The sequence below is a fragment of the Ischnura elegans genome, chromosome 6 (genome assembly GCF_921293095.1).
Source record: "Ischnura elegans chromosome 6, ioIscEleg1.1, whole genome shotgun sequence".
NCBI lineage: Eukaryota > Metazoa > Arthropoda > Insecta > Odonata > Coenagrionidae > Ischnura > Ischnura elegans.
In genome coordinates, this window is record NC_060251.1 from 38,898,040 (window position 1) to 38,905,512 (window position 7,473).

At 39.4% G+C, this 7,473-nt stretch overlaps 1 non-coding gene across 1 annotated transcript; it reads right to left on the reverse strand.

Moving 5' to 3' along the window:
- Positions 1 to 6,792: 6,792 nt before the first annotated feature.
- LOC124161615 lies at positions 6,793 to 7,001 on the reverse strand. The gene has a single exon (XR_006865392.1). It is a non-coding gene; the product is annotated as a small nucleolar RNA U3 (small nucleolar RNA).
- Between the last annotated feature and the right edge of the window lie 472 nt (positions 7,002 to 7,473).

Sequence of the window (7,473 nt, forward strand, 5' to 3'; positions counted from 1 at the left end):
GAAAGTTATTAGGTCTCAATGTATTGTCTACAACATAGATTCATGACATTGGGAACCACCAATCGTAATTTAAGTGAGGTCATTACATAGGATCAATGTAATTCTACATCTACAAGATACCCTGCGAGCCACCTCTAGGGTGTTTGGCAGGGGGTGACTAATCACCAACATGCAGCATGCAAGAGGACCGCCACATGCACACCACACGGTCATAGAAATATTACGCACACTAGAAAAATATACATGCTTATTCATAAAAAAATGCTAATGGTAAGTAATTCCTAGAGCAAATACATGCAAGGTTAAAACTACGAAGAAGCATGCAATGAGTGATCCTAGCGAGCGTTGCCAATAATCCTTTCAATTGAGACAACGTTGCTATCCTTAATAGTACGAGGGAAGAATGACATTTTAAATCTCTCTGTTTTGCAGTCTATTTCTTTTATTTTTTCTCATGATCGCGTCTACTATAGTACGATGGTAAACGAAGGATATGATTCACGTCATCTGAGAAAATATCTTCTTCGAGTTTCCTAAGTAAGTTAAGCCTATGCTTCGATCTTCGCACCTGTTAAGATTCCCATCCTAACTCGTGTAACATACTTGAAACGCTGCACTTTTTGCCGTAACAATTCATCACAAATCTGGCCGCCCTGCGCTGTACTCGATTGATTTCACCTATTAGTCCTACCTCGTAAGGGTCCCACACGCTAGCAGCATATTCCAAGTGAGGCCTCACCAGAGTCAGGTAGCTTACTTCTTTCACCTTTCTTGGGCATTCACCGAGAATTCTTTTTACAAATCCAAGTTTACGGTTAGCTTTACCGCATACTTCACGTATGTGCTTACCCCACGAAAGATCCCGGGTAATGGTGACCCCCAAGTATTTAACGAATTCGGTATTTGGTAGTGGAATCCCGTTAGCGGTGTAGCTCCTTCTTGAAGATATATCCTTTTCCCAAAAATTCATTACTCCTAAGTACTTAATACTAGAAACCCGTTTAATGGGTAAACAGCTATTGCATGAAGTTACAGGACAATTTTCTTCATTATAATGTAAAACCCAATCAAATTTGTATCTGTTACATAAGTTATAACATACATACTTCGTTTTAGCTACACTCATATTCAATTTGTTGGAGGGAAACCAACGTCGCAAATTGATCAGATCTGACTGTGTATCATATTTTACATCTATCCAGTTTAAACCTGAATAATTTAAGGCGACATCATGAGCAAATGCTGTCACATGACCTCTAAAATTGAAATTACACAAATCGTTTATATAAACAAGAAATAAGATTGGACCCAAGACAGAGCCTTGAGGCACTCCAGAAGTTATCATACTATAATTACTGTAAACCTCACCAATTTTTACACACTGCATTCTCGATAACAGGTAACTGTTAAACCATTTCAGTGGTATTCCACGAATTCCGGTCCTCTGAAGCTTAAAGAGCAGAATCTTGTGATCGATGGAATCAAAAGCCTTGCTAATGTCAATGAATAAGCAACCAGTGCGTCGATTTGAGTTTATGGCTCTGTAAACATGAGTGAAATAATTTTCAAGAGTGAAATAATATTAGATGGGTGTTCCTAGTCTCCACTTTTGAATATTGGCGTTACATTAGCGATTTTCCAGTCATTGGGTACTTTGTGTTGCTTGATGGATTTACTGAATATTATTTGCAAGTAGGGGCAATTTCTGAGGCTAGTTCTCTATTCACGCGAGAAGGGATTTTGTCTGGACCAGGTGATTTATTTGGACTGAGCGATTTCAATATATTTTCTATTCCGTGCGTACTAATGTCAATAGGCGGCATCTTTCGTATGCAGATATTGTCAACGGTCTCGGGTGAGTTCTCGGAAGGCACAGTGAACACGCTCTAGAAGTAGGAATTTAATAAATTGGCTTTATCGCAAGTGTTTGTCAACACATCTCCATTGTCGTTTCTCAGCGAACATACGGTAGACCGTTTACCTGAACTTCCCTAACATATGACCGAGACGCCTTTGGGTTATCCCGTAACTGCTCAATTTGTGTTTTTCTTTTAAAACTCGTGAATGAACGCTTCCTTCGTGGCGGCTTCAGCCGTCCTATATTTTTTAATTATTAACCCGCGTTCATGAGCAGATAAAACCGTGCTGACTTTTTTCATTTTAGCATGACACGCCTCAATGATTTTCTCACTTCCGCCTCGTACCATCTCGGGTCGCTGCCTTCTTTTACTGTTTTACTAGGGATGTAGGTATTTATTCCCGAAGTTACGAGCGAAAGAAAAGCTTTCCAAGTATTCTCTACATTTAACTTTAATACTGATTCTTGAAACTCGGGGAAAGCATTTTTCAGATGACTCTTAAACCCATCAAAATCCGCTCTTTTAAAACTGAAAACTTTACGCTCTTTTTTAAAGTTTTAAAGCGGTATTTAGAGAAAACTTTGCAGTTGCTACCCTGTGGTCACTTATTCCTTCGGCGGTGCCAACGTTTATTACCTGATGAGTTATATTTGTCGCTAATAAATCAAGAATACTTTCTCCTCTGTTCGGTGCGGATGCTATTTGAAACAATGAAATAGATGTAAAAGTGTGTAATAAGGCCTCGCAAATCACTTTATCCCTCCCACCAGGAATGAAGCTATAAGTCTCCCAATCTATAGAAGGTAAGTTGAAATCTCCACCTACAATCAAGTTTCTTTCAGGTTACTTGGATGCTACGCTGTTTATTTGATTTTGAAAAACCAACATTGACGTTATATCTGAGTTAGGTGGTCTGTATTACGAGCATAATAAAATAGTTTTTAATTTTGGAAATTTAATTAAACACCATTAAGATTCAACGCTGGTCTCAATTACGGTTACCGCTTGGCTGACGATTGAATTCTTTACAGCCCCCAACTCGATTAATTCTATCTTTCCGATAAACAGTGAACGATTTTGGGAAGATCTCATTGTCTGTATCATCATCTGTTAGCCAACTTTCTGTTCCAAAAATGACGTTAAACTTCGTGCTATGAATTAAATGGTGGAATTCGGGACTCTTATTTATTAAACTACGTTAATTAACCACAGCCACGATTAAAACTTCGGAACTAGTATTATTGAGATTCGGGAATAATTCTGATTTGCTTTCGTCGAATAGAATATTCACAGGCTCTATACCGCTGATAAATGGAAATGCATGTGTTATTGTCTCACTATTAAAATGACTTGAGCCTTGACTGCCTTTGAAAGTATTGCTCGACTGACGCTTCTCGTGCTTAAATGTAATACCTGTATTATTGTAAATCGGTAATGCTGATTCTGAAATGCTGATTTTTCTTTCTACTACTCTATTCTCGTTTCTGGAAGAATTTTTGCCTGTGAAAAGTTTTGAACTTACTCCTTTATTTTTCAACCCACTTATATATCTACACTCTGCCCTACTCTCTACTCTAAAAAAGACCTACAGTGCTCAAATATGCTACTCGCTACACGACTAGCCGACTCGGCCGTGTAATGGACTCCCGAACGGTTCAGAGGGATCCGACACGATCGGATTACCGGCCTAAGGTCCACGAAGGAGGCTCCGATGTCCGTGCAGAAACGACGCAGCCTCTGGTTTATGCCTTCCACTCGGCTCCAAACAAGAGAACCACGATCGATCCTCGGGATAAGACTGCAAATCGAAAGCTCTATGCTAAACTCAAGCTAATCGTAAAATGCTGGTGATTGATCTCCCCCTGCCAAACACCCTAGAGGTGGCTCGCAGGGTATTACGTAGATGTAGATGAAAAAAGAAATATATTAAAAAATATATATATCGTATATCACTTAAATACTTATTACAGGTATATATATATCATATATACCTGTAATAAGTATTAATAAGTTAGGATTATACACCTGATGTAAAAGAAAGAGGGTAACTCTCACAAAATTATTTAAATAATATTAAGACACTATTCCGATAGAACAATTAAATCTAAAGCAGCCAAATATATATTCCATTTAACGACCGTAACACCTGATTAGTAAAAGGCGCAGCGACACACAATAAAGATAACGTGCAACTAACTATGCAATAAATAATACAAAAGGGAAAAGAAAAATTTCATATATACGTAAGTTGGGTAACGCGGGAAAAATATTGTTTTAAAAATGGAGGGAAAGACAAGGACCTGTGAGAAACTTTGCTTTACTCATTCTATTCCAACTCCTTGACTCAGCTAGTAGATACACCAACCAGGGGTAAAACATACTAGACCTCTTAGCAACGAATATTTCAGAGTGCGTTATCAGTACTGAGGCTGTGGCTGGTAGATATAAGTGACCACAAGGCAGTGCATGGAAAGTTTCGTATCGTCTCCGACAGAAAACCTGTGTCGAAAAGAAGGGTCTATTTATACCATAAGGCGAATTTTGAAGGGTTAAAGCAGCACTTGTCGAACTCATTCACTGTTTTCAAAGACGCCACTCTCAATCTTGGGGTAAACGTAGCATGGAAAATGCCATTAGTATTATGCAGGATGCCGTGGATAAAACGATTCCCAGTAAGTTAAAACGTTTGAATACTGAACGGAGGTGGTACAATGCTAAAGTCCGTAAAGCTCTAGAGAGCTTTTCACAGAGAGCAATTCACGCTAAAATAAAAAAGACACATACGGGACTTACCTGTGAGAAAATACAAGAAATGCGTGAAGATTATAAAAAATTGAAAAAAGAGACGAAGAAAACACTTAGGGAGGCGTTGAGTGAATTCAAAACAAAAACATTGGGCGAATATTTAGATGACAACTCTAAGGCTTTCTGGTCATATGTGAGGGAGGTACTGGAAATTGCGCTACAGTCTCTTCACTCATTAGTGAATGTGGCGATAGAGTGACGAACAATCGAGATGAAGCTAATCTCTTAAATAACTTTTTCCATAGTGCCTTCTCTAATTTCACGACCAATATATCAACACCTCTACCTCGACTCTATCAAGAGCAGATGTCGTCTATCTGTATTTCAAGCAGTGGTTTAGAAAAACAACTCAGCTCTATTAATCCAAAGAAATCGACAGGCACTGATCTCATTCCAGCCCGAGTGTATAAGGAATCAGCGTATAAGGAATCATCAGTGTACTTGAAGATACTGTTCGAAAAATCTCTAGCAGAACACACAGTCCCTAAAGATTGGAAAACAGCGAACGTCACGCCTATATTTAAAGGTGGGGATAGGGAAAAGCCTAGTAACTACCGTCCAATTTCACTTACTTCCATTTCTTGCAAGATATTGGAACATATTATTTTCAGTTCGATAATGTCTCATCTTGATAGCCAAAATCTGTTAGCAAAAGAGCAGCACGGGTTTAGAAAAGGGAGGTCTTGTGAAACTCAACTTGCTCTCTTCGTTCACGATATCTTATCCGCGGGTGACAGATATGTTCAAGTCGACGCCATATTTTTAGACTTCAGAAAGGCATTCGATAAGGTTCCGCATTTAAAGCTGATTCAAAAGTTGGAAGGTTACGGCATAGATACACACGTTATTGGTTGGATCAAAGATTTCCTAATTGATCGCGAACAGAGAGTTGTTTTGGATGGAGTTAGCTCGGATACAATTCAAGTTACCTCAGGAGTACCCCAAGGAAGTGTTATCGGCCCTCTTTTGTTCCTTCTTTACATTAATGATATAACCACCGTGGTCACGAGCAAAATCCGCCTCTTCGCAGATGATGTAGTTGTATACAGTGAAGTTTACGACCTTAGCGATAGATTAGCATTACAAAAGGACCTCGTTGCCGTAAATGACTGGTGCAGTACTTGGGAGTTAGAATTAAATCTCGAAAAGAGTATGGTGATGAATTTTTGGGAAAAGGATATATCTTCAAGAAGGAGCTACACCGCTAACGGGATTCCACTACCAAATACCGAATTCGTTAAATACTTGGGGGTCACCATTACCCGGGATCTTTCGTGGGGTAAGCACATACGTGAAGTATGCGGTAAAGCTAACCGTAAACTTGGATTTGTAAAAAGAATTCTCGGTGAATGCCCAAGAAAGGTGAAAGAAGTAAGCTACCTGACTCTGGTGAGGCCTCACTTGGAATATGCTGCTAGCGTGTGGGACCCTTACGAGGTAGGACTAATAGGTGAAATCAATCGAGTACAGCGCAGGGCGGCCAGATTTGTGATGAATTGTTACGGCAAAAAGTGCAGCGTTTCAAGTATGTTACACGAGTTAGGATGGGAATCTTAACAGGTGCGAAGATCGAAGCATAGGCTTAACTTACTTAGGAAACTCGAAGAAGATATTTTCTCAGATGACGTGAATCATATCCTTCGTTTACCATCGTACTATAGTAGACGCGATCATGAGAAAAAATAAAAGAAATAGACTGCAAAACAGAGAGATTTAAAATGTCATTCTTCCCTCGTACTATTAAGGATAGCAACGTTGTCTCAATTGAAAGGATTATTGGCAACGCTCGCTAGGATCACTCATTGCATGCTTCTTCGTAGTTTTAACCTTGCATGTATTTGCTCTAGGAATTACTTACCATTAGCATTTTTTTATGAATAAGCATGTATATTTTTCTAGTGTGCGTAATATTTCTATGACCGTGTGGTGTGCATGTGGCGGTCCTCTTGCATGCTGCATGTTGGTGATTAGTCACCCCCTGCCAAACACCCTAGAGGTGGCTCGCAGGGTATCTTGTAGATGTAGAATTACATTGATCCTATGTAATGACCTCACTTAAATTACGATTGGTGGTTCCCAATGTCATGAATCTATGTTGTAGACAATACATTGAGACCTAATAACTTTCACCACTCAGAATGTGACCATGCCATCGACACTTGTTAAGTGTTGAACGATCATCGATGACAAACTGCTCCTTCCGAGAAGGATCAGATTAGTCGTTCTCACGCTCAGGCAAGGTCACTTCGACTCATCCTCGTGGTGTAAGCGACTCTCAAGTTGTGACAAGAGGGCCTAGATGCACACTACAGAAATGATCCTGTGAAGTATGATCTTAGATATAGTAGGGTAGTTTAGTGTGGCCTTTGAACAGAATCCCAAACCTCAAAGCGCGAGCTAATTATAAGATATTCCTTTCGCGACTCGCATTTCAGAGCTATCCAAGTGTTTTGTCAAGAAATCTATGGACTGTTAAATCGGCCATATTCTGTCAAAATTCTTTGAAAGATAAACTCCCCTTAAGATCCTAAAAAACGGGGTTTTTCCTCTGGAGGGTCACCGCGGATGGCGCCAAATTCAAGAGCCCACAAACCGTCAAAATAAAAAAAATAGCATGCCTTAAAACGTTGAACTTATGTTACACGGTTCCCTGAAATCCAAAAGTAATATCATCGGTGTTTGTGCGCCTATAACAATATATATTTCTCTTCATCATTTTCTCCAATTCTAAAATCTAAATTCAACATCGCAAGCTTGTGGAGAAATCGCAAACCGACATTCCCACGATGCTCCGATAATTATACATTAG